This window comes from Bos grunniens, chromosome 8 (assembly GCF_055505025.1).
Source record: "Bos grunniens cultivar Pamir isolate PY7600 chromosome 8, Bosgru_T2T1.0, whole genome shotgun sequence".
Classification (NCBI taxonomy): domain Eukaryota; kingdom Metazoa; phylum Chordata; class Mammalia; order Artiodactyla; family Bovidae; genus Bos; species Bos grunniens.
Genome location: NC_141172.1, coordinates 29531655 through 29557775, shown reverse-complemented (window position 1 = coordinate 29557775; position 26121 = coordinate 29531655). Strand labels below are relative to the sequence as shown.

Here is a 26121-nt window from a genome sequence, read left to right as displayed (position 1 = left end):
TGGAGTGGGTAGCCTTTCCCTTCTCCCAGGGATCTTCCCAACCCAGGGATTAGACCCAGGTCTCCCGCATTGCAGGCAGATTCTTTACCAGCTGAGCCACAAGGGAAGCCCAAGAATATTGGAGTGGGTAGCCTATCCCTTCTCCAGTGGATCTTCCTGACCCAGGAATCAAACCAGGTTCTCCTGCATTGCAGGTGGATTCTTTACCAACTGAGCTATTAGGGAAGCCCATGTAATTAAGAAGGCTCAGAATATTAACCCACCCTGTCATAGTCACTGAGTCAGTAGACTCATTCATGATTTCATTTATTCAACAGCTATTAAGTATCCAGTATTAAGTATTAAGTTATTAAGTATTCAGCTATTATCATCCAGTTGTAATTAATGGAAGATCAGAACTCTAGACTATGTCTGGTGCTAAAGAAAGGTAGATTTATAAAAGTAAACACAAAATTATAATCCCTGGGCAGCATAAAGTTTTGAGGAAATCAGGCAGGCCTGAGGTTATGGGAGGCTTGGTGGAGCAGAATGTTTTAATGAAAGGAAAGTCACAGAACTAAAATGAAGGAGTCACTAAAACAGTTTTACATAGTGAATGGCTATTATTTAGGGTTGGCCTTTAGAGACTGAAGTAATCTCCTTGGAAGTTTACACTCAGCAAAAATTACACAACACTATATGCTGGATGTCGTATAACAAACATATAACCTATAACTCTTATGTGAATTATAGCCCCTGCTTTTCTGAAGATTATAGTCATGCTGCTGATAAAGAATTGAAGACACTTAAAAAATAATGGTAAATTACATGCTGGTAAAGAAACAAAGACATTTAAGAAATAATGGTAACTTATGTTATACTTAATGAGGGTAAATAGGCCCCTCATCAAATATCCTAGATTTGGGGGAGCAGGGCTATATACACTGAGATCCAAAGGATGAATTACAGAAGGTAAGATTCTGTTTACGGAACACTCTTCACAGAGAATATTTCCCTTGAGACATTTTTTCCTTTCTGAGGGCTGATTTCCTCAATGAATTAGTGTGCCAGTTGCATCACTTAAGAGGATTTAAACTACAAGATACCAAATAAACCCAAATACATCCCTTATTCTCCAAAGAAGTAGGTGAGAGGTAGGAAATTCAGGGTGGATGATTTCAGCAGTTTAACAAAGCTGTCAAGGATCTAGGATTTTCCATCCTTCTCAAGCACCCTCAGCAGGCTGGCCTTTCTCCTCAGGTCTGCACAGTCATAAGATGACTGCTTGTACTCCAGGTTTCACACACAGCTTCCAAAGGCAGGAAGGAACTGGGATGCAAACGTTCTTCTCTTTTTTTAATTAGAAAACAAAAATTGTTACCAGAAGCTACTCATTCTCTACCCTGCCCCTAAGAATATTCCTTTTTCCATGGAAGGCTGTGACCAGGTCTTTTATAGGCTACATGATGCAGTTAAAAACAGAACGTGGAGATGGTGCAGAAGGGAATTGTCTTATAATGTAGTAGGTGGACCCTCTAACCATCATCCCATGTAATCGTGTAAAGTACTTGAAACTGCAGTTTTTTTGGCACCTCAGAACCGTTGGGTTTCTCATTCTATGTGGGTTCCACTAAGCACTGACTTCAGAGAGGCTCCGGAAGCTGCTTACACACTTTCTTATTTATCTAATGTATGTATTAGATAAGTCTAATGTATGCTTGTTTCCTCGTTCAGGCATAAATCAAAGTAAAAGTAAGCTTGAACCCAGTCCAAATCACTCTTCTCATCTATATTTTCACCTGAACCAGTCCTTTGTTGTCTGATCCAGACTGCTACCCAGAAATCATATGGCTACACTTACCTGCAAAGAAGTTGGGAAAATGAGTATCTGGCATTTTAAGACTATATTTTTATGAATTGAAGGGGAAGAAATTGACAGTTAGGCAGCCAACAGAGTCTTGGACCCCATATAGAGTTTCAGAAACCAGAGAAGAAACATTATTTCTTCAAAGGAAAAGCCTACCAAAATGATATGATGGAAAAAGTCTTGACGTTTCTCAAGAAAGTGATTTAAGATGAGAGCTCCTTTAGTTCTGTAAGTGCAGGTTCTGTACACGACTTAGTGTTTCTCAGGTGAATTCTAGGTAGTCCAAGCTGTTTTGCTGCTTGCCAAGCCTGTCATAGATTAACTCAGGCTTAGAGAAAATGTTATTGCTCTTTTTCTTCAAGGACAATGGATTCTCAGCTTAAGACAATTGATACTGAGGCTAATTTCCAAATATCAACTGAAAAACTACAAACACTGCAGCAGAATAGTTTGCATTCTGTGTGTAAGTGTTGCAACTGCCCACAGAGCATCCTGTGTATGATTCTGGGATTACTGGATGCTCAGCATTAATGAAGCTAAGGTTGTGGGTGATCCACAGATACAGGTCAGTTCCTGCATTGCAGAGTAAGGTGTGGGGATAGTCCTGTATGCAGTTCCGTATTACTAAGTCTGTCTCAGCTGCTTTTCTATATCATTTCTTCAGAAGAGAGGGATGCCGTCAGTTTTATTCCTGTATCTCTCACAGGGCATGGATTCAAATCCTAGCTCCATTACTCAGAACTAGTGTGACCTTGAGCAAGTTACTTGATCTCAGTTTCTTCATAGATCTGGGAATATAATAACACTTGCCTTGAGGGCTGAGCACGTGTGTGTGTGTGTGTGTGTGAATACAATATGGAAATTTGTGTAAAGACTTTAGTGCAGTGTCACTTAAAGGAAGTGTCCGATACATATTAGTTATTATTAAGAACCAAATATATTTATTGAATGGACATTAAGCCTTACTTTTCACATTAGCTAGCTGTGTGTTTTTAGCTAAGATGCTAAACTGGGCCTCATTTTCCACTTCTGTTAAAGGCGGGAGGTGTGCTAGAATCTTGGAGCTCACTTGAAGCCTTAAAAATCAGTGATATCCCTGGGCGTGCTTCAGTGGTCTAGGAAAAGAAAAAAGAAAGCTCAAAACCCACCGAAGAAGAAAATTACTATACTTAGGCAATGTGGAAACCTCATCATGTAGCTTCATAACCAAATCTATCCATTCATCATTCTGTTACCAAAGACAGAGACAAAATGTTGACTGTAATGGGTAGAACGTTCATTAAGTGGCAGGACCCTTTAAAGAAAGAGAATCTTTTCTCCCTCCTGTCACGTGGGAAAAAGGATCCTTCCATGGCATTTTGTAAATGAGCTCTTGGCTATTGCTGGGTAGTGAGTTCCCAAGTTTAAGGTTTACCATTTATTGGCATCCAACAGAGAAACAGAGTACTTTTATTTGGAAATACATTTGGAAAGGATTCCAGAAAGCCCAGGCAGCATTAATTGTACTCTAGTTTGAGAGATTTTCACCTTCTCTGTGCTCTGTAACTAGCTGGCATGCTTCCAACTGTAATTTAGACTTACCATGAACTGTGGGTTGTTTTTTTTTTTTTAATGTGTGCAGTGATTTTTTTTTTAATCCAATAACTTCTTTTATTTGTTGTTCTAAATTTTAATTTTGCATCTGCCTTTCTTATTTTCCAGCACTCTCTAGCCCTTGTAAGTTTATTCTCAAGAAAGTATATATTTTATCTGTGGTTTTTAGTGATATTTTAAAACTTTGGCTATTTGGTGAATTTGGGTTCACTTGTGAAACCTTTACTAATCCGATTATGAGCTCCCCTCGGTATGTCTCTTACCCCAAGACTGCTTTATTTAAATTACAATAGGAAATGCCTCTGAACCTTCAAATATCCAAATTTATGCTCTTTTAATCAAACAACTGCAAGCCAGGGTGACTCTCCTAGTGAATTCATTAAGGGAACCAGATTTCATATGGGCAGGACTTTTATTTTCTAGAAGATTAAAAATGTAGGATTCTATGCACAATCTGATCTTATAGCTGCCTATGTGTTATGACCAACTAATCTGTGGTATAATCAACCAGTCAGCATGAGCATTATTTGTACAAACAAGTGAACAGACAGATGCACTTTGAATTGGAATCAGATCCATGTTCAAATTCTTATTTTGTTAATATGGACTCATGAAAGTGATGGTTAAAGTTAGGTTATATATATATTTTTAAATCTAAGAATGGACTCTACTTTGGAAAAGTGGAAGAAATATATAAGATTATAGAACACTTATTTTATTAGGTAAAGATTATGTTTTGGTAAGCATGGAAGATAGCAGTATTTGCCTCATATATATTCAATTAGAACAGGAGACTGATTCAAGGACATTTTTTAAACATTGGTTTATAACATTATATGCATTTCATATGTACATTATATTTCTACTTCAAAAGTAGAAATATATTGTACATGTGAAACATATAATACACTGCATATACTATTAATATATACAAGTGGTGCAGTGGTAAAGAAGTCATCTGCCAATGCAGGAGACAGAGGAGACATGGGTTCAATCCCTGGGTTGGAAAGATCCCATGGAGGAGGAAACAGCAACCCACTCCAGTATTCTTGCCTGGAAGATTACATGGACAGAGGAGCCTGGCAGGCTATAGTCCATGGGGTCACAAAGAGTCGGACATGAGTGAGCATGCATGCATGAGTATCTATCTATAGCATAGTGATAGTGATAGTGAGGTCACTCAGTCGTGTCCAACTCTTTGTGACCCCATGGACAGCAGCCAACCAGGCTCCTCCGTCCATGGGATTCTCCAGGCAAGAATACTGGAGTGGGTTGCCACTGCCTTCTCCAGGGGATCTTCCTGACCCAGGGATCGAACCCGGGTCTCCTGCACTGTAGGCAGACGCTTTACCGTCTGAGCCACCAGGGAAGTCCTTCTTCTATAGCATATTCACCACCAAAAATTCAGTTTCCGTCTTCTACCTTACAGGTGTTCCCCTTTACCCATTTCACTCTCCTCCACCGCTTCCCTCTGGTAACCGCTATTGTGTTCTCTGTATTTTTTTTTTTTTTTTGGTTCATTTATTTTGCTTTGCTTTTTTTTTTTTTTTTTGGTATTCCACATATGAGTGAAATCATATGGTATTTGTTTTTCTCTATCTGACATATTCATTTAGTATGATACCCTCAAGTTCTATCCAAGTTGCTGCAAATGGCAAGATTTCACCTTCTTATGGCTGTGTAGTATAACTTTGTATCAGTTCAGTTGAGTCGCCCAGTCGTGTCAGACTCTTTGCAACTCCATGAATCGCAGCACTACAGGCCTCCCTGTCCATCACCATCTCCCGGAGTTCACTCAAACTCATGTCCATCGAGTCGGTGATGCCATCCAGCCATCTCATCCTCTGTCGTCCCCTTTTCCTCCTGCCCCCAATCCCTCCCAGTATCAGAGTCTTTTCCAACGAGTCAACTCTTCACATAAGGCGGCCAAAGCATTGGGGTTTCAGCTTTAGCATCATTCCTTCCAAAGAACACCCAGGACTGATCTCCTTTAGAATGGACTGGTTGGATCTCCTTGCAGTCCAAGGGACTTCTCCAACACCACAGTTCTAAAGCAGCAATTCTTCGGCACTCAGCCTTCTTCACAGTCCAACTCTCACATCCATACATGACCACTGGAAAAACCATAGCCTTGACTAGATGGACCTTTGTTGGCAAAGTAATGTCTCTGCTTTTGAATACGCTATCTAGGTTGGTCATAACTTTCCTTCCAAGGAGTAAGCATCTTCTAATTTCATGGCTGCAGTCACCATCTGCAGTGATTTTGGAGCCCCAAAAGATAAAGTCTGACATTGTTTCCACTGTTTCCCCATCTATTTCCATGTATATACACAGTATTTTCTTTATCCATCCATCAGTTGATGAGCACTTAGGTTACTTGCATGTCTTGGCTATTGTAAATAATGCTGAGATGAATATAGGGGTGCCTGTATCATTTCTAATTAGTGTTTTCATTCTTTGTGTTAAACACTCAAAAGTGGGAGAGCTAGAACATACAGTAGTTCAATTCTTAATTTTTTTAGGAATCTCCATACTGTTTTCTGGAGAAGGCAATGGCACCCCACTCCAGTACTCTTGCCTGGGAAATCCATGGACAGAGGAGCCTGGTAGGGTCCATGGGGTCTCGAAGAGTCGGACACGACTGAGTGACTTCACTTTCACTTTTCACTTTCATGCATTGGAGAAGGAAATGGCAACCCACTCCAGTGTTCTTGCCTGGAGAATCCCAGGGACGGGGGAGCCTTGGTGGGCTGCTGTCTATGGGGTCGCACAGAGTTGGACACGACTGAAGCGACTTAGCAGGAGCAGCAGCATACTGTTTTCCACAGTGGCTACACTAATTTACATTCCCACCAGCAGTGTATGAGGGTTCACTTTACTTCAAATTCTTCTTCATACTTATTGTTATTTTTTGTCTATAACAGCCATTTGAACAGGTGTGAGGCGATTTCTCATTGTGGTTTTAATTTCATTTTCCTGATGATTAGTGATGTCGAATGCCTTTTGGCCATTTTTTCCTTTGGAAAAATGTCTGTTTATATCCTTGGCCCATTTTTTAATCAAGTCTTTTTTTTTTTTTTTTTTTAATGTTGAGTTGTATGAGCTCTTTTTAAATTTTGGATCTTAACCCCCCTATCAGATTTCTGTTTGAAAATAACTTTCTCCCATTCAGTAGGCAGCCTTTTTGTTTTGTTGATAGTTTCCTTTGTGGTGCAAATATTTTTTCTTTTGATGTAGACCCATTTGCTTTTTTTTTCTTCTGTTTGCTTTGCCTGAGGAGACACAGGCAGAAAGTAATTGCCAAGACTAATTTCAAAAAGCAAACTGCCTCTTTTTTCTTCTAGGAGTTTTATAGTTTCAGGTCTTACATTCAAGTCTTTATTCCATTTGAGTTGGTTTTTATGTAGGGTATGAGATAGCAGTCTAGTTTCATTTTCTTTTTTTGCATGTGACTGTCCCATTTTCCCAACACCATTTATTAAACAGAATATCCTTTTTCTATCATATGTACTTGGTTCTTTTGTTGTAAATTAATTGTCCATATGTGTATGAGTTTATTTTGGGGATTTCAGCTCTGTTTTATTGATCAACGTGTCTGTTTTTCTGTTGATATTATGCTGTTTTGATTACTACAGTTTTGTAATATAGTTTGAAATCAGGGAGTGAGACATCTAGCTTAAGGACAGGTGTTTTTAAAATTAATTAATTTAATTGGATGCTAATTACTTTACAATATTGTGGTGGGTTTTGCCATACATTGACATGAATCAGCCATGGGTGTACATGTGTACCCTGGTTCCAAGTCCCCTTCCCACCTCCCTCCCCATTCCATCTCTCTGGGTTGTCCCAGTGCACCCAGGCTTTGAGTGCCCTGTTTCATGCATCGAACTTGGACTGGTCATCTATTTCACATATGGTAATATACATGTTTCGATGCTATTCTCTCAAATCATCCCATTCTCGCCTTCTCTCACAGAGTCCAAAAGTCTGTTCTTTATATCTGTGTCTGTCTCTTTTGTTGTCTTGTATATGCTATGCTATGCTATGCTAAGTCACTTCAGTCGTGTCCGACTCTGTGCGACCCCATAGATGGCAGCCTACCAGGCTCCCCCGTCCCTGGGATTCTCTATATAGGGCCATGGTTACTATCTTTCTAAATTCCATATATATGTGTTAATGTACTGAATTGGTGTTTTTCTTTCTGACTTCCTTCACTCTGTATAATAGGCTCCAGTTTCCTCCACCTCATTAGAACTGACTCAAATGCATTCTTTTTAATGGCTGAGTAATATTCCACTGTGTGTATGTACCACATCTTTCTTATTCATTCATCTGCCAGTGAACATCTAGGTTGCTTCCATGTCCTGGTTATTGTAAACAGTGCTGCGATGAACATTGGGGTACATGTGTCTCTTTCAATTCTGGTTTCCTCGGTGTGTATACCCAGCAGTGAGATTGCTGGGTTGTATGGCAGTTCTATTTCCAGCTTAAGGAATCTTCACACTGTGCTCCATAGTGGCTGTTCTAGTCTGCATTCCTACCAACAGTGAAAGAGGGTCCCCTTTTCTCCACACCATCTCCAGCATTTATTTTTTGTAGACTTCTTGATAGTAGTCATTCTGACCGGCATGAGATGGTACCTCATTGTGGTTTTGATTTGCATTTCTCTGATAATGAGTGATGCTGAGCATCTTTTCATGTGTTTGCTAGCCACCTGTATGTCTTTTTTGGAGAAATGTCTGTTTAGTTCTTTGGCCCATTTTTTGATTGGGTCGTTTATTTTTTTGGAATTGAGCTCCATGAGCTGCTTGTATATTTTTGAGATCAATTCTTTGTCAGTTGCTTCATTTGCTATTATTTTCTCCCATCCTGAAGGCTGTCTTTTCACCTTGCTTATAGTTTCCTTCATTGTGCAAAAAGGTTTAAGTTTAATTAGGTCCCATTTGTTTATTTTTGCTTTTATTTCCATTACTCTTGGAGGTGAGTCATAGAGGATCCTGCTGTGATTTATGTCAGAGAGTGTTCTGCCTATGTTTTCCTCTAGGAGTTTTATAGTTTCTGGTCTTACATTTAGATCTTTAATCTGTTTTGAGTTTATTTTTTTGTATGGTGTTAGAAAGTGTTCTAGTTTCATTCTTTTACAGGTCGTTGGCCAGTTCCCCAGCACCATTTGTTAAAGAGACTGTCTTTTCTCCATTGTATATTGTTGCCTCCTTTATCAAAAATAAGGTAAGGACAGGCATTTTAAAGTATGCCTTCTGTTTGAGTCAAGATGGGTTCAGGAACTGGGAAGGCTGCAACTAAAGTAAAAGACTTCAGAGATGACAATACGTGTCACTGGGGTCCTCTGGCTCATTTGTGTAGTTGAAACCAGCATAGGGTGATGGTGAAGCTGGCTTGTAAAGAGGAATAATCTCTTCCTTTCTTATGAATCTTCAAGAGGTAGCCATACTTCATTTCTATACCAAGGTTCTTAAAGAAATTTCCATTGCTTTTCCTTAAATTTTATGAGTTATATTTTTACTGTTAAATATTTGAAAACATTTCAATCTTGGACCTGGACGAGACTGCTGTGGGGAAGTGTGGTCTCCGCCTCTGGCCACAGACCTCAGGACAAAACCTCAATTTAGAAATAGGTTGCCAGCTGCAGACCAGGAGGTTTGGCCGACACCCCCTCCCCACCGGGGACCCCCGTCATTCCCCGGAGGGATGGCCGTGGGCGTGATTAGCCAGATGCTGGGGAAGCCCCAGCCGGAGGAGGAGGATGAGCTGATGGGGCTAGTGGACCACGGAGACGGGTCCCACTCCTCTGACACCAAGCTGGACACCGGGGCGGAGGAGGGAGTTCTGGACGTTAGCGACCCCCTTAGCACAGAGGTCAAGCCAAGGATCCTGCACACAGGCCTAAGAAGGAGCAGCAAGTCATCCATCCAGAAAGTCATCTTTCATAAACTGTTTCCCAGGGAAACTCTGTTCTTGGAGAGCACGAAGAAGATCTGTCGGGAGGACATTTCCAACAGTTTCTTTGTTAATTTTCAGATTTGGGACTTTCCAGGACAGATTGACTTTTTTGACCCCACCTTTGACTATGAGATGATCTTCCAAGGGACAGGAGCACTGATATTTGTCATAGACTCCCAGGACGATTACATGGAGGCCTTGGCCAGATCCACCTCACAGTGACCACGGCCTACAAAGTCAACAGCGACATCAACTTTGAGGTGTTTATTCACAAAGTGGATGGATCTATCAGATGACACAAAATTTAAACCCAGAGAGACATTCACCAGAGGGCAAATGATGCCCTTGCAGATGCTGGGCTAGAAAAAATTCATGTCAGCTTTTATTTGACAAGCATATATGACTATTCAATATTTGAAGCTTTTGGCAAAGTGGTTCAGAAACTGATTCCACAACTTCCCACCCTGGAGAATTTGCTAAAAATCTTTATCTCAAATTTTGGAATTGAAAAGTTGTTTCTCTTTGATGTGGTCGGTAAGATTTATATCACAACAGAGAGTACCCCTGTGGATATGCAAACCTAGGAGCTCTGCTGTGACATGATGATGTGGTCATTGATATTTCTTGTATTTGTGGCCTCAAAGAAGATGGAGCAGGAACCCCCCATGACAAGGAATCAACAGCCATTATAAAGCTGAATAATACAACAGTTCTTTATTTAAAAGAGGCGACAAAGTTTCTGGCTCTTTTTTGCTTTGTTAGAGAGGAAAGCTTTGAAAGAAAAGGGCTGATTGACTATAATTTTCATTGCTTCTGGAAGGCCATCCATGACATTTTTGAGGTGAGAATGAAAGTGGTGAAGTTGTGAAAGGTTCAGAAAGACTGCGGAAAAAAAAGGAGCCACCCCCAACAGGACACCTAGGGTGCTGCTGTAGGTGAGGTTTCAGGAACATCTTTTGAAATTGGATGTTTCAATGAAGTTGGTGCTCTGTACTGCACTAAAAGAAGAGGAGGAAGGAGACTGGGACACAAGACATATGTTTGTTTAAAAAAAAAAAAAATCCTGCCACCCTTTCTTTTAATCTTCTCTTTTTTAAATAAAGTAAGCACTTTCAAGCAAAAACTTGTATATTAACAATGAAGTGAAATCTACTCTAACTTCATTACACAAATGTAAAATTTTATGGTTTTTATAAGAAAAAATCCTGTGTGTGTACTGTCAGGAACTGTGTATATTTTGCACTTTTTCATGGTTTTGTTTTCTCATGGAACTAAAGTTTGATAAAACAACTTTTCTAAGCTTTGTTCTGTCCTTGGTGCCTAGGACATGCATACTGAGTACGTAAATATGGGGCAAATGGAAATTAGTCAAAAAGTGATGTGTTAGCAATGACTTTTTTAAGCATGGGAATCTTTGCTACCAATTTTTGAGAAAAATCAGTTTTCCATGGAGGAACAGATTGGCGCGGCAAGCTCCAGGAGCAATAAGACCTGTCCCCTGTTTATAAAGGATATAAATAGAAGTTTTATAGAATAATATTAGCACCAAACTTATCCAACACTTCTATAGTTGTGAGAGTGCTTCCCTACCTGACAGTTTTGTACAAAATTCTACCTCAACAGCCATCTCTAAAATCATTTTATACAGAGAGGTTATTTCTTTCTGCTGTGTTATTGTTGCCCTTTGGGACCATATTTCCAAAATGGTGCCAATCACTGGAGAGAAATTGGAATGTCGCTGAATTGCAGGGTTTCTGAATGCTATTCTGTACCTGCCACTGAGGCTAAAGTAACATCAGAAGATACATGGTTTCCCAAATTGAGGTGACTGGCAATTGCAGATTTAAAAATATATCCTATATGCTGCTGCTAAGTCGCTTCAGTCATGTCCGACTCTGTGCAACCCCATAGATGGCAGACTACAAGGCTCCCCCGTCCCTGGGATTCTCCAGGCAAGAACACTGGAGTGGGTTGCCATTTCCTTCTCCAATGCATGAAAGTGAAAAGTGAAAGTGAAGAGGCTCAGTCGTGCCCGACTCTTAGCGACCCCATGGACTGCAGCCTACCAGGCTCCTCTGTCCATGAGATTTTCCAGGCAAGAGTACTAGAGTGGGGTGCCATTGCCTTCTCCGTGTATCCTATATAGTCCTATACAATTTTTCACCTCTGTGGAATGGGCCTCTTGCCATGCAAGACTGCAAATGTTTATTTAGGACTGGTTTCTTTTCTTTCTTTCTTTTCTTTTTTTTTACATTGCTCCACAATGTAAAAAAGGCAATATTTCAATTCTCTGCCACAGAACTGAATCCTGGTGGGTATATTTGTCACCTCTGAGTCTCCTTCTCAGTTGTGACAGTGTGCCTCATGGACTCTGCTTGTTTCCACCTTATGATTGAACTAGAGCTCAGCTTGCCAGCAGCATGCTCTGAATAGCTAAAAAAGTAGCCCTGAAAACTGCTAAAGGGCAGTGGGCAAGGATGATCAGAGGAGGCATTATAGTTAGCTCTGTGTCTGTTTCTATTAAATTCTTCCTTTTATGTTTACTTTAAACCAAGAGCAAGTGAATAGATTCTAAATCTACCCCATCCCAAACTATTTCAAGTAGATAATTCTAGGTCCATCCCAAGGCTCAGTGCCCTAAAGCATGTAGGCAAGTATTAGAAAATATTCATATGTATATATTTTTAGCAGAGCCTCATAGGGATAGCAATGCTGAGCCTAGAAAAAATGGATAGTTCCTAAAGCAACTTTTCCTTAAGACTATCCCTGGCTTCTTTCTATCCTCTCCTCATCCGTTCTTCCCCAAGTCCTATTCCTTTGAGGTTGGAAACTGCAGTTTAAGATGGTAGCTGATTTAAGGTTTGAGCCCTCCCAAGGATCTGTGCATTTTGGAAGGAAATTTCTAAAATCATGAAGGTGCCCTAACTCCCTTCCTCATGATTCCTGCTCAGAAGCATTGTGTAGGAACCCAGGGCTCCAGGGAAGTCTTTTTCTTAATTTCCAAACCTATAACTTATTGGACATTTGCCAACATGATACCTGGAGGCTATTCTTACAAATCTAATTCTTTAATATTTTTTGCACAATGTTTCTTTTTAATAGGCAAACAAAGAATCCCTTTTCTGAAACAACTTTATCCTCAAGATAGAGACATTTGCCTAACTGGTAAAACACTCATTACTTAGGTGTATATATATATATATATATTATTGTAACCAGGTGGAGCTTCCATTTTTAAGCTAGGTTTATGATGGGTTTTTGATAAAATGTGCCTGAAATGGCTACTACTTCAAAAGCAAATGATTCTTTGGGGGAAAGGCAAAGTTAATGCTATTGCATCAGACCCAAGTTTATGGTAGTAAGTGCACTCTTTGAATAATGACACATTGATAAATACACTACTGCCTCAAAGCCTTCAGCTTGATGATGACCTCTTAGTTAAAGAAAAATGGAGTTATGTCTAAGCATTCAGTTTCTGAAGTCTGTTACTGAAATCAAAAAATCTCTTCAATTCCTTTTTCATTTTGTTTTTGATATGGGACTTATCTTTCTTGTGTGTGGTCACCTTTATGTCTCAAATCCACCATTATAAATACATACAAGTATACAAAATAATCTGTAAATATGAAGCCCAAATACATGGCTATGGTGACTGCTCTGGAATATTTCTGCTCATTTTCAAATGTTGAGAACTTGACCTACAGATTTTCAGGGCAATTAGAACTTCTGTGTGGGAGTGAGACTCTGAATTATCATCTTTGGTTAGTTTCAGTAATATAGATTAGCATATATGGCCAGAATGGCATATTTCTTTTTTCCTTTTTTTTCAGAGTGGTGTATTTCTGATGGAACAGACATTAAAAACTGGTTGACATTCATTGACAGTACTATTTTGTGAATATAATATATTTTGGGCCCTTAAATATAAAATGAATAAAAACACAGCAATATTGTTATTTACAGGTTATATGCTAACTCTGTTTGAAATATATTCAAGAAAAATAGCTGAATTGTCTTGATTATTAAAGTATGGTATGTATTAATTTTTTAAAATCTTATGTCATTGTTAATTAGCAGCATTGTGTTAGTTTCAAGTGTACAGCAAAGTTATTCAGTTACACATATACATGTTTCTATTCTTTTTCAAGATTTTCAGTTGATTACAGAATATTGAGCAGAGTTCCCTATGCTATATAGTAGGTTCTAGTTGGTTATCTATTTTAAATATAGAAGTGTGTACATGTCAGTCCCAGTCTCCTAATCTATCCCTCCTCCTCACCCTTCCCCTCTGGTAAACATAAGCTAAATTTTTGATTTATTAGAAATTTACAAGGGCGGTCCTAAGATGGCAGAGGAAGAGAACGGGGAGACCACTTTCTCCCCAAAAAATTCATCAAAAGAACATTTGAACGCTGAGTAAATTCAACAAAATAACTTCTGAATGCTGGCAGAGGACATCAGGCACCTAGAAAAGCAGCCCATTGTCTTTGAAAGGAGGTAGGAAAAAATAAAAGATAAAAAGAGAGACATATATATGGAATTTAGAAAGATGGTAATGATAACCCTGTATGCGAGACAGCAAAAGAGACACAGATGTATAGAACAGTCTTTTGGACGCTGTGGGAAAGGGAGACGGTGGGATGATTTGGGATAATGGCATTGAAACATGTATAATATCATATATGAAACGATTCATCAGTCCAGGTTCAATGCATGATACAGGATGCTTGGGGCTGGTGCAATGGGATGACCCAGAGAGATGGTATGGGGCGGGAGGTAGGAGGGGGGTTCAGGTTGGGGAACACGTGTACACCCGTGGTGGATTCATGTTGATGTATGGCAAAACCAATACAATATTGTAAAGTAGTTAGCCTCCAATTAAAATAAATAAATTTATATTTTAAAAAAAGGAAAAAGAGGAGAGAGAGAGAGAGACAAAAGAGGTAGGGACGGAGCTCCATCCTGGGAAAGGAGTCTTAAAAAAGAGAGAAGTTTCCAAACACCAGGAAACACTCTCGCTGCCGAGTCTGTGGCGAGCTTTGGAACCTCAGAGGGCAACTTAACCGGGAGGAAAAATAAATAAATAATTAAAACCCACAGATTACGTGCCCAATGGTACCTCCCCCAGAGGAGAAGCAGCGAGATGCCTGCATCTGCCACTAGCAAGCGGGAGCTGGGCAGGGAGGCTCAGACTGCATTGCTTAGAGTAAGGACCAGGCCTGAATGCCCTGAGGACAATCTGAGGGAACTAACTTCAGATAGCAAACCAGACTGTTGGATAGCTACTCTGCGAAAAGCCCTAACCTAAGACACCGCAAGGCTCACTCACAGAACAAAGGACTGAGCAGAGCTAGCTGGCTGTGCACTGGCCCATCCTCCACTGGAGACAGGCAGGCAAGGGCAGCCAGAGCCCGAAAGGGGCAATCTCGGCCCCAGGGAGGTATCCTATACCAAACTGCAAGCAGGCTTCATTGCTAACCAAGACTTCTTGGGATTATGGGCGGTCAACATCCACCTGAGAAGGTGCCCCGGTTGTACACCCAGAAAACAGAGCGGCAGGGACAGGGAAGGCGATAAGTTGCAGCGACTGCGCTCGCCAAGCTGCTCGGACCTGGGAAGGACACAAAATGCAGGCCCAACCGAGCCTGCGCCTTTGAGGAGTACCCGAGTACCTGAACCTGAGCAGCTTAGACCTGGTAAGTGCATACATCCAAGGGCCTCAGACAGTTCCCGGCAGAGCAACCTAGAGCCTGTGCAGTGTAGACTGGGAAAGCACACTTGCTGTGAGTGGGGACAAACCCAATGTGGCTGAAATACTGTGAGCACACCCCACATAGGCCAGTGATATTGGTTTGCAGTGTTCCTTCCTCCCCACAGCACGACTGAACAAGTGAGCCTAAAAAAGTGGCCACCACCGCCCCCTTGTGTCAGGGTGGAAATTAGACACTGAAGAGACCAGCAAACAGAAGAAGCTAAAACAGAGGGAACCACCTTGGAAGTGACAGGTGCAATATATTAAAACCCTGTAGTTAGCACCAACTTCATAGGAAGGGGCCTATGGATCTTGAGAAGTGTAAGCCGGATCAAGCAACTATCTGAAAATGAACTGACCCCACACTGTCCACAACACCAGAGAAAGTCCTAGATATACTTTTACTATTATCATTCTTAATTTTTTTATTTTTAAGTTCTCTATTACTCCTTTAATTTTAATTTTTATAACCTACTATTACTTTGCAAAAAAGACCCTATTTTTAAAAGCAAACTTCATATATATATTTTATAATTTTTGTGACTTTTTTAAATTTAATATTGTATTTTTGAGAATCCAACCTCTACTGTAGATTTTTAATCTTTGCTTTTTGGTATTTGTTATCAATTTTGTATCTTTAAGAATCCAATCTTCAGTACCCATTTTTACTTGGGAGCGAGATTACTGGCTTGACTGCTCTCTCCCCCTTTGGACTCTACTTTTTCTCCACCAGGTCACCTCTATCTCCTTCCTTCCCCCTCTCTTCCCTATCCAACTCTGTGAATCTCTTTGTGTGTTCTGGACTGTGGAGACCACTTAGGGAACTGATTACTGGCTGGATCTGTCTCTCTCCTTTTGATTCCCCCTTTTATCCTCCTGGCCACCTCTGTCTCCTTCCTCTCTCTTCTCTTCTCTGTATAACTCCGTGAACATCTCTGAGGGATCCAGACTGTGGAGAGCACATAGGGAAGTCATTACTGGCTAGCTTGCTCTCACCCCTTTTGATTCCCCCTCTTCTACTCCTGGTCACCTCTATCTCCCTCCTCCCTCTTCTCTTCTCCGTGTAACTCTGTGAACCTCTCCTGGTGTCCCTCACGGTGGAGAAACTTTTCATCATTAACCTAGGTGTTTTATCATCAATGCTATATAGACGGAGAAGTCTTGAGGATACTGCAAGAATAATACTGAAAATCAGAGACAGGAGGCTTAAGTTCAAATCCTGAGAACGCCAGAGAACTCCTGAATCCAGGGAACATTAATCGATAGGAGCTCATCAAACGCCTCCATACCTGCACTGAAACCAAGCACCACCCAAGGGTCAACAAGCTCCAGAGCAAGACATACCACACAAATTCTCCAGCAACACAGGAACATAGCCCTGAGCCTCAACATACAGGCTGACCAAAGTCACACCAAACCCACTGACATCTCAAAACTTATTACTGGACACTTCATTGCACTTCAGAAAGAAGAACTCCAGCTCCACCCACCAGAACACTGACACAAACTTCCTTAACCAGAAAACCTTGACAAGCCACCCATCCAACCCCACCCACACTGAGGAACCTCCACAATAAAGAGAAACCACCAACTGCCAGAATATAGAAAGGCCAGCCCAAACACAGCAATATAAACAAGATGAAGAGGCAGAGAAATACCCAGTAGGTAAAGGAACAGGATAAATGCCCACCAAACCAAACAAAAGAGGAAGAGATAGGGAATCTACTTGATGAAGAATTCCAAATAATGATAGTGAAAATGATCCAAAATCGTGAAAACAAAATGGAGTTACAGATAAAAAGCCTGGAGACAAAGATTAAGAAGATGCAAGAAAGGTTTAACAAGGACCTAGAAGAAATAAAAGAGTCAATATATAATGAATAATGCAATAAATGAGATCAAAAACACTCTGGAGGGAACCAACAGTAAAATAACAGAGGCAGAAGATAGGATAAGTGAGGTAGAAGATAGAATGGTAGAAATAGATGAAACAGAGAGGAAAAAAGAAAAATGAATGAAAAGAAATGAGGACAATCTCAGAGACCTCTGGGACAATGTTAAATGCCCCAACATTCGGATCATAGGAGTCCCAGAAGAAGAAGACAAAAAGAAAGACCATGAGAAAATACTTGAGGAGATAATAGTTGAAAACTTCCCTAAAATGGGGAAGGAAATAATCACCCAAGTCCAAGAAACCCAGAGAGTCCCAAACAGGATAAACCCAAGGTGAAACACCCCAAGACACATATTAATCAAATTAACAAAAATAAACACAAATAACAAATATTAAAAGCAGCAAGGGAAAAACAACAAATAACACACAAGGGGATTCCCTTAAGGATAACAGCTGATCTTTTAATAGAAACTCTTCAGACCAGGAGGGAATGGCAGGACGTACTTAAAGTGATGAAAGAAAATAACCTACAGCCCAGATTACTGTACCCAGCAAAGATCTCATTCAAATATGAAGGGGAAATCAAAAGCTTTACAGACAAGCAAAAGCTGAGAGAATTCAGCACCAACAAACCAGCTCTCCAACAAATGCTAAAGGATCTTCTCTAGACAGGAAACACAAAAAGGGTGTATAAACTCAAACCCAAAACAATAAAGTAAATGGCAATGGGAACATACTTATCAATAATTACCTTAAATGTAAATGGGTTGAATGCCCCAACCAAAAGACAAACACTGGCTGAATGGATACAAAAACAAGATATGTTGTCTACAAGAGACCCACCTCAAAACAAGGGACACATACAGACTGAAAGAAGGGCTGGAAAAAGATATTCCACGCAAATAGAGACCAAAAGAAAGCAGGAGTAGCAACACTCATATCAGATAAAATAGACTTTAAAACAAAGGCCGTGAAAAGAGACAAAGAAGGACACTACATAATGATCAAAGGATTGATCCAAGAAGAAGATATAACAATTATAAATATATGCACCCAACATAGGAACACAACAATATGTAAGACAAATGCTAACACGTTTGAAAGGGGAAATTAACAATAACAATAATAGTGGGAGTCTTTGATACCCCACTCACACCTATGGATAGATCAACTAAACAGAAAATTAACAAGAAAACACAGACTTTAAATGATACAATAGACCAGTTAGACCTAATTAATATCTATAGGACATTTCACCCCAAAACCATGAATTTCACCTTTTTCTCAAGTGCACATAGAACCTTCTCCAGGATATCACATCCTAGGCCATAAATCTAGCCTTGGTAAATTAAAAAAAAAAATTGAAATCATTCCAAGCATCTTTTCTGGCCACAATGCAGTAAGATTAGATCTCAATTACAGGAGAAAAACTATTAAAAATTCCAACATATGGAGGGTGAACAACACGCTGCTGAATAACCAAGAAATCACAGAAGAAATCAAAATATGCATAGAAATGAATGAAAATTAAAACACAACAACCCAAAACCTGTGGGACACTGTAAAAGCAGTGCTAAGGGGAAGGTTCATAGCAATACAGGCATACCTAAAGAAACAAGAAAAAAGTCAAATAATAACCTAACTCTACACCTAAAGCAACTAGAATAGGAAGAAATGAAGAATGCCAGGGTTAGCAGAAGGAAAGAAATCTTAAAAATTAGGGCAGAAATAAATGCAAAAGAAGCAAGAGACCATAGCAAAAATCAACAAAGCCAAAAGCTGGTTCTTTGAGAGGATAAATAAAATTGACAGACCATTAGCCAGACTCATCAAGAAACAGAGGGAGAAAAATCAAATCAATAAAATTAGAAATGAAAATGGAGAGATAACAACAGACAACACAGAAATACAAAGGATCATAAGAGACTACTATCAGCAATTATATGCCAAAAAATGGACAACTTGGAAGAAATGGACAAATTCTTAGAAAAGTACGACTTTCCAAAACTGGACCAGGAAGAAATAGAAATCTTAACAGACCCATCACAAGCACGGAAATTGAAACTGTAATCAGATATCTTCCAGCAAACAAAAGCCCAGGTCCAGATGGATTCACAGCCGAATTGTACCAAAAATTAAGAGAAGAGCCAACAGCTTTCCTACTCAAACTTCCAGAAAACTGCAGAGGAAGGTAAACTTCCAAACTCATTCTATGAGGCCACCATCACCCTAATACCAAAACCTGACAAAGATGCCACAAAAAAAGAAAACTACAGGCCAATATCACTGATGAACATAGATGCAAAAATCCTTAACAAAATTCTAGCAATCAGAATCCAACAACACATTAAAAAGATCATACATCATGACCAAGTGGGCTTTATCCCAAGGATGCAAGGATTCTTCAATATCCACAAATCAATCAATGTAATACACCACATTAACAAATTGAAAAATACAAGCCATATGATTATCTCAATAGATGCAGAGAAAGCCTTTGACAAAATTCAACATTCATTTATGATAAAAACCCTCCAGAAAGCAGGCATAGAAGGAACATACCTTAACATAATAAAAGCTATATATGACAAACCCACAGCAAACATTGTCCTCAATAGTGAAAAATTGAAAGCATTTCCCTAAAGTCAGGAACAAGACAAGGGTGCCCACTCTCACCACTACTATTCAACATAGTTTTGGAAGTTTTGGCCACAGCAATCAGAGCAGAAAAAGAAATAAAAGAATCCAAATTGGAAAAGAAGAAGTAAAACACTCACTGTTTGTAGATGACATGATCCTCTACATAGAAAACCCTAAAGACGCCACCAGAAAATTACTAGAGTTAATCAATGAATATAGTAAAGTGGCAGGATATAAAATCAACACACAGAAATCCCTTGCATTCCTATACATTAATAATGAGAAAATAGAAAGAGAAATTAAGGAAACAATTCCATTCACCATTGCAACAAAAAGAATAAAATACTTAGGAATATATCTACGTAAAGAAACAAAGGGCCTATATATAGAAAACTATAAAACTCTGGTGAAAGAAATCAAAGAGGACACTAATAGATGGAGAAATATACCGTGTTCATGGATCAGAAGAATCAATATAGTGAAAATGAGTATACTACCCAAAGCAATCTATAGATTCAATGCAATCCTATCAAGCTACCAACGGTATTTTCAATAGAGCTAGAACAAATAATTTCACAATTTGTGGAAATACAAAAAACCTCAAATAGCCAAAACAATCTTGAGAAAGAAGAATGGAACTGAAGGAATCAATCTGCCTGACTTCAGGCTCTACTACAAAGCCACAGTCATCAAGACAGTATGGTACTGGCACAAAGACAGAAATATAGATCAATGGAACAAAATAGAAAGCCCAGAGATAAATCCACGCACCTATGGACACCTTATCTTTGACAAAGGAGGCAAGAATATACAATGGAGAAAAGACAATCTCTTTAACAAGTGGTGCTGGGAAAACTGGTCAACCACTTGTAAAAGAATGAAACTAGAACACTTTCTAACACCATACACAAAAATAAACTCAAAATGGATTAAAGATCTCAACGTAAGACCAGAAACTATAAAACTCCTAGAGGAGACCATAAGCAAAACACTCTTAACATAAATCACAGCAGGATCCTCTATGACCCACCTCCCAGAATATTGGAAATAAAAGCAAAAATAAACAAATGGGACCTAATTAAACTTAAAAGCTTCTGCACATCAAAGGAAACTATAAGCAAGGTGAAAATACAGCCTTCAGAAAGGGGGAAAATAATAGCAAACAAAGCAACTGACAAATAATTAAACTCAAAAATACATAAGCAACTCCTGCAGCTCAATTCCAGAAGAATAAACGACCAGTGAAAAAATGCGCCAAAGAACTAAACAGACATTTCTCCAAAGAAGACATACAGATGGTTAACAAACACATGAAAAGATGCTCAACATCACTTATTATCACAGAAATGCAAATCAAAACCACAATGAGGTACCATTTCAAGCTAGTCAGAATGGCTGCTATCCGAAAGTCCATAAGCAATAAATGCTGGAGAGGGTGTGGAGAAAAGGGAACCCTCTTACACTGTTGGTGGGAATGCAAACTAATACAGCCACCAAGGAGAACAGTGTGGAGATTCCTTAAAAAACTGGAAATAGAACTGCCATACCACCCAGCAATTCCACCTCTGGGCATACACACCGAGAAAACCAGAATTGAAAGAGACACGTGTACCCCAGTGTTCATCACAGCACTGTTTATAATAGCCAGGACAATGAAGCAACCTAGATGTCCATCAGATGAATGGATAAGAAAGCTGTGGTACATTTACCCAATGGAGTATTACTCAGCCGTTAAAAAGAATGTATTTGAATCAGTATAATAATGCATATATATGAATTAAGAAAGATGGTAATGATAACCCTGTATGCGAGACAGAAAAAGAGACACAGATGTATAGAACAGTCTTTTGGACTCCGTGGGAGAGGGCAAGATTGGGATAATTTGGGAGAATGGCATTGAACATGTATATTATCATATGTAAAATGAATTGCCAGTCCAGGTCCGATGCATGACATAGGATGCTCGGGGCTGGTGTACCAGGATGACCCAGAGGGATGGTACAGTGAGGGAAGTGGGAGTGGAGTTCAGGATGGGGAACACATGTTCACCCCGTGGCAGATTCATGTCAATGTATAGCAAAACCAATACAATATTGTAAAATTAAAAACAAAAAAAACCAATAACCACTAGTTTGAAAATAATTAAAGCTTTGAATATATGTATAAAGAAAAAATAAATAAATTTACAGTTGGTGTAAAGTGTCCTGTATGTATCCAGTTTATGTTTTCAAGTGACTACATAATTGTCTCAACACTACTTACTGAGTATTATTGATATTATCAACTGGATTCAGTTGCCCCTCTTTTACATTCTAAATTGCTGTATGGTTTTGAATTTATTTCTGGGTTCTCTGTTGTACATCCTTGCCCTCATTCATCTATACCATGCTGGTTTAATCATTAGAATTTAAATTAAAAAAAAAAACAAAAACCTTGGATGTTCCTGGTGGTACAGGAGATGGAGTTTCAATCCCTGGTCTGAACAAATTCCACAAGCCTCAAAGCAATTAAGGCCATGCACCACAACTACTATGCCTGCACCACTACTATTGGAACCTATGTGCCCAGAGCCTGTGCTCTGCAGCAAGAAAAGTCACGGCAATAAAAAGCCTGTGCACCGCAACAAACAGTAACACCCCCATCACTGTAACTAGAGAGAGCCTGTGTGCAGCCATGTAGACCCAGTTCAACCAAATACATTAATTAATTAAAAATAAAGTAATAAATCTGGTATCACTTATCTCTAGATCATCACTGCATCGCATACTCTTAAAAGACAAATTCTTTATTATTTTTCATATTTTCCCCTAAAGACAATTTGTTATCATCATCTGTTTCTCCACATAAGCATTTACCCAGAACACATTTACTGTAAAAATTGGGAATTGCCAAAGTGTGCTTTATCAAATGACAGATGTGGCAAGAAGCAGCCCTGTTGTAGAAAAGAAAAAAAGAAACAATTCTATCATATGAGAGAAATATTTCCAGAAATATAAGCTGTTTCCAGAAAGTTCCCTCCACCAAAAATGCCTCATCATTCTTTAGCAGTGACATCAAGAAGATAAACAACTTTCATACTTTAGAATATATTAATAATAAAGTTTGAATATGAAATATTTGAAGCTCCTTCTAGAAGCAAACTATTCTGTCATTATGGTATATAATATCATTTTCACTCAGTCATTTCCTATATAAGTCTGTTCATGGTAGATAAGTTTATATGCAAAGCAGTGGATGCAAAGTACTTTTTCTATTGTTTCTAGTTTTAACATAATAGTTACACTTTTAAAAAGAGGTAGTTTTTAATTTATAAAAACCTTAATGAAAATTTTTTAAAAATCAGGGAAGCTTTCTACAAAACAAGACTTTGATAAATCTTTGTTCAATAAGCTACCACTGTTTTGTATTTAATAAGGCTAGATCTTTATTCTTCTAAGGGCAACATATAAAGTCATAACTGTAGCAAATGCTATTTTCTATGTATTGCAGAATTTTTTGGAACCTTTAGAAAGAAGGGAAACATATGGATCCAGTAATGATGAGAGATCAAAACAGCGCCTTCTGTCAACAGTAGCAATTCATGCAGATCTCTAACATTGCAGATTCTCTACAGCTAAAGAAAGTCCACCAGAGAGATCAATGTGAAAAATGCATCTTACAAAGTGGTATCATTCTCTAAAGTTTCTGTTGTAAGTAGATTCTGCTTAAGGACAACCAAACTTGCTGTAGGAGAAGGGAAGTAGAACTCAGATTACTGGGCACTAAATGTGGTATTGTACATGCCTGCTGGCAGGACTTCCATATTTGTTCCACTAAGGTGTGGTTGCAAATAGTGGACTCCTGAGCTAAGCTGAGTGGATATGAATTTACTCCTGGCCACTTAGTCACATGGCTTGGGTGCAGGTTATTTAAGCTTTCTATAATAACATTTTCATCATCATGAATAGTAAAATTAAAGTATTGTAAATATTAAAAGAGTTAATATTATAACAGTGCCTGGCATAGAATGCTAATTAATATTATCATAATTTCCACTTTACTGACAAAGAAACAGTTCAGAGTTATGAACAGTTAATTCACATGCTGATTAAGTGGTGGAGTTTGGTTTCTAGTACTATTCTCTCTGAAGCCCTGGTTAACGATTTCCTCTAGACCTTTGCTACTCACAGAGAAGGAGATGGCACCCCACTCCAGTACTCCTGCCTGGAAAATCCCATGGATGGAGGAGCTTGGTAGACTGCAGTCCATGGGGTCGCTGAAGGTCAGACACGACGGAGCGACTTCACTTTCACTTTTCACTTTCATGCATTGGAGAAGGAAACGGCAACCCACTCCAGTGTTCTTGCCTGGAGAATCCCAGGGACGGGGGAGCCTGGTGGGCTGCCATCTATGGGGTCACACAGAGTCGGACATGACTGAAGTGACTTAGCAGTGGCAGCTTGCTACTCAGTGTGTGGTCCTTGGATCACAGCAGCATCAGCATCACTTGGGAGCTTGTTAGATGCAGAATCCTGGGTCTGTTTCAGACTCCCAGAGCCAGAATCTATAGGTAAACAAGATCCCAGGTGATTGCTATGCACAAAATGTTGAGAAATACCACAGAACTCACCACCACCCAATCAAAGCTCTGCTAAAGATTCATCTACATGCAGTCTTTTGCTATAGAAACCTCCATTATCCCAGAAAAGGATATATCTTCAATACTTTAAGCTCTATTTTCTTCTTTGTAAAGTGTACAGCCTAGAGGCTAACTCTCAGGACTGGTGGCTAATTTGTCTGTAGTTGAACTGTTTCTACTATTTTCTCTCTCTCTGTCTCTCATTTTTTTATTCCTACATTTATATGTTGAATTTATTTACCACTGCTCAAGGTTAGTTGTGCTCCACGGTTCTTAGCAAAATTCCACTGAATTATTCATTGTTAGGGGCAGGATTTTATGAAAATAGAATAGATTTGATAGATTGTGTAACTAGACAAAACTGAGTCCAAATGGTAATCCTTTAACTTAAAAATGATACAAATGAACTTATATACAAAACAGAAATAGACCAACAGACATAGAAGACAAACTTATGGTTACCAGAGGGGAAAGGCAGAAGGGATAAATGAGTTTGGGATTAGCAGATACAAACTACCATGCATAAAATAGGTAACCAAGGACTACAGTACAGCAAAGAGAACTATACTCAATATTTTGTAATAACCTATAAGAAAAAAATGAAAAAGAATGTACATATCTATGAAGGGAATCACTCCCTATATACCTGAAACATTATAAATTAACAATACTTCAATTAAAAACCAAAAGGTCATGACAGCAAGAACAACAAAATATGGAAACAAATATAATTTGTCTCTAAACATTTTATTTAACCTCTGTGATATTTTGCGTCCTTATCCTTAAACATGGAGATATTAATAGGTATATCTCAGGGTTGTGAATGTTAAATAAAATCAAGATACAAAAAAGCACACAATGCATTAATAGGTACTCAACAGATTTAAAACTAACTCTGACCTACAGCAGGATGCTTCCTGTCGAAGTTAAGGAAACTCACACAGAAGACCCACAGCATTTAAAGGGATGGAAGACAATGGCTGCCTTCAGGGAAATCAGGGTGCTCAAATTGTATTTAAAGTAATATCTTCTACATTTAGAAGAATTGGAACAAGCCCTAGGAGGGCTCTGTTTCTTAGAATCATTAGTTTCATTTTGGGCCGTACAAATGTTATTTTAGGAGGATATTTTTCATGAATTGAAAGAAATCTTGTCCTTTTAATCACATCATTTTTTTTGAATGTTGCCCCAATCTTAAGAGGAATTTTTATTTCATATCAGAGCTAATTCTTTACTTGGGAGCATAGCACCAATTGTATTAACAAAAAACTGAGGTCAGTGAGCAGAAATTTGCCTTCTGTTGTCATGTAGGAGAGAGTGCTCCTTCCTCATGGCAGGAAGGCCCAGCAGTGTTTGTGAGGCCTCTTCTATCCTCTGGTTCTCAGGGCCACTGTGCGGTACACAAGGATCGAAATGCTGGTTAGGCATACAGCTGCTTTGCTCTATGAGGCACCCAGTGAGTTAAAGGACAAGGACTCCAGATATATGCAAAATCCTCAGGTTCCACAGCTCAGGTAAGTCCCTGAAATCTATCAAAAATGATAGAATCATGCTTATAAAAGTGTACATATAATTTAAAATAAAAAAGAGTTTAAAAGTAATTTGAAAAAAAAAATATTATATTTCACACAATGTTATTACCTTCTTTTCACACTCCTTAAACATTAAACTTAAAAGCAACCTAAACCCTTTGCCTCACAGTTCAGCTGAAGTTATTTCAGGGTTCTGTGGAGTTTGGCACACTGGAAGTTGGGTTTCCTTGTGATTTGCTGTTTGTGCACATTGAATAGGTACACAGTTTCTGCACATTTTTTCTT

At 39.0% G+C, this 26121-nt stretch overlaps 1 pseudogene; it reads left to right on the top strand.

Moving 5' to 3' along the window:
• Positions 1–9169: 9169 nt before the first annotated feature.
• On the top strand, positions 9170–10692 carry LOC147366885 (ras-related GTP-binding protein D pseudogene; annotated as a pseudogene).
• The last annotated feature ends 15429 nt before the right edge of the window (positions 10693–26121 follow it).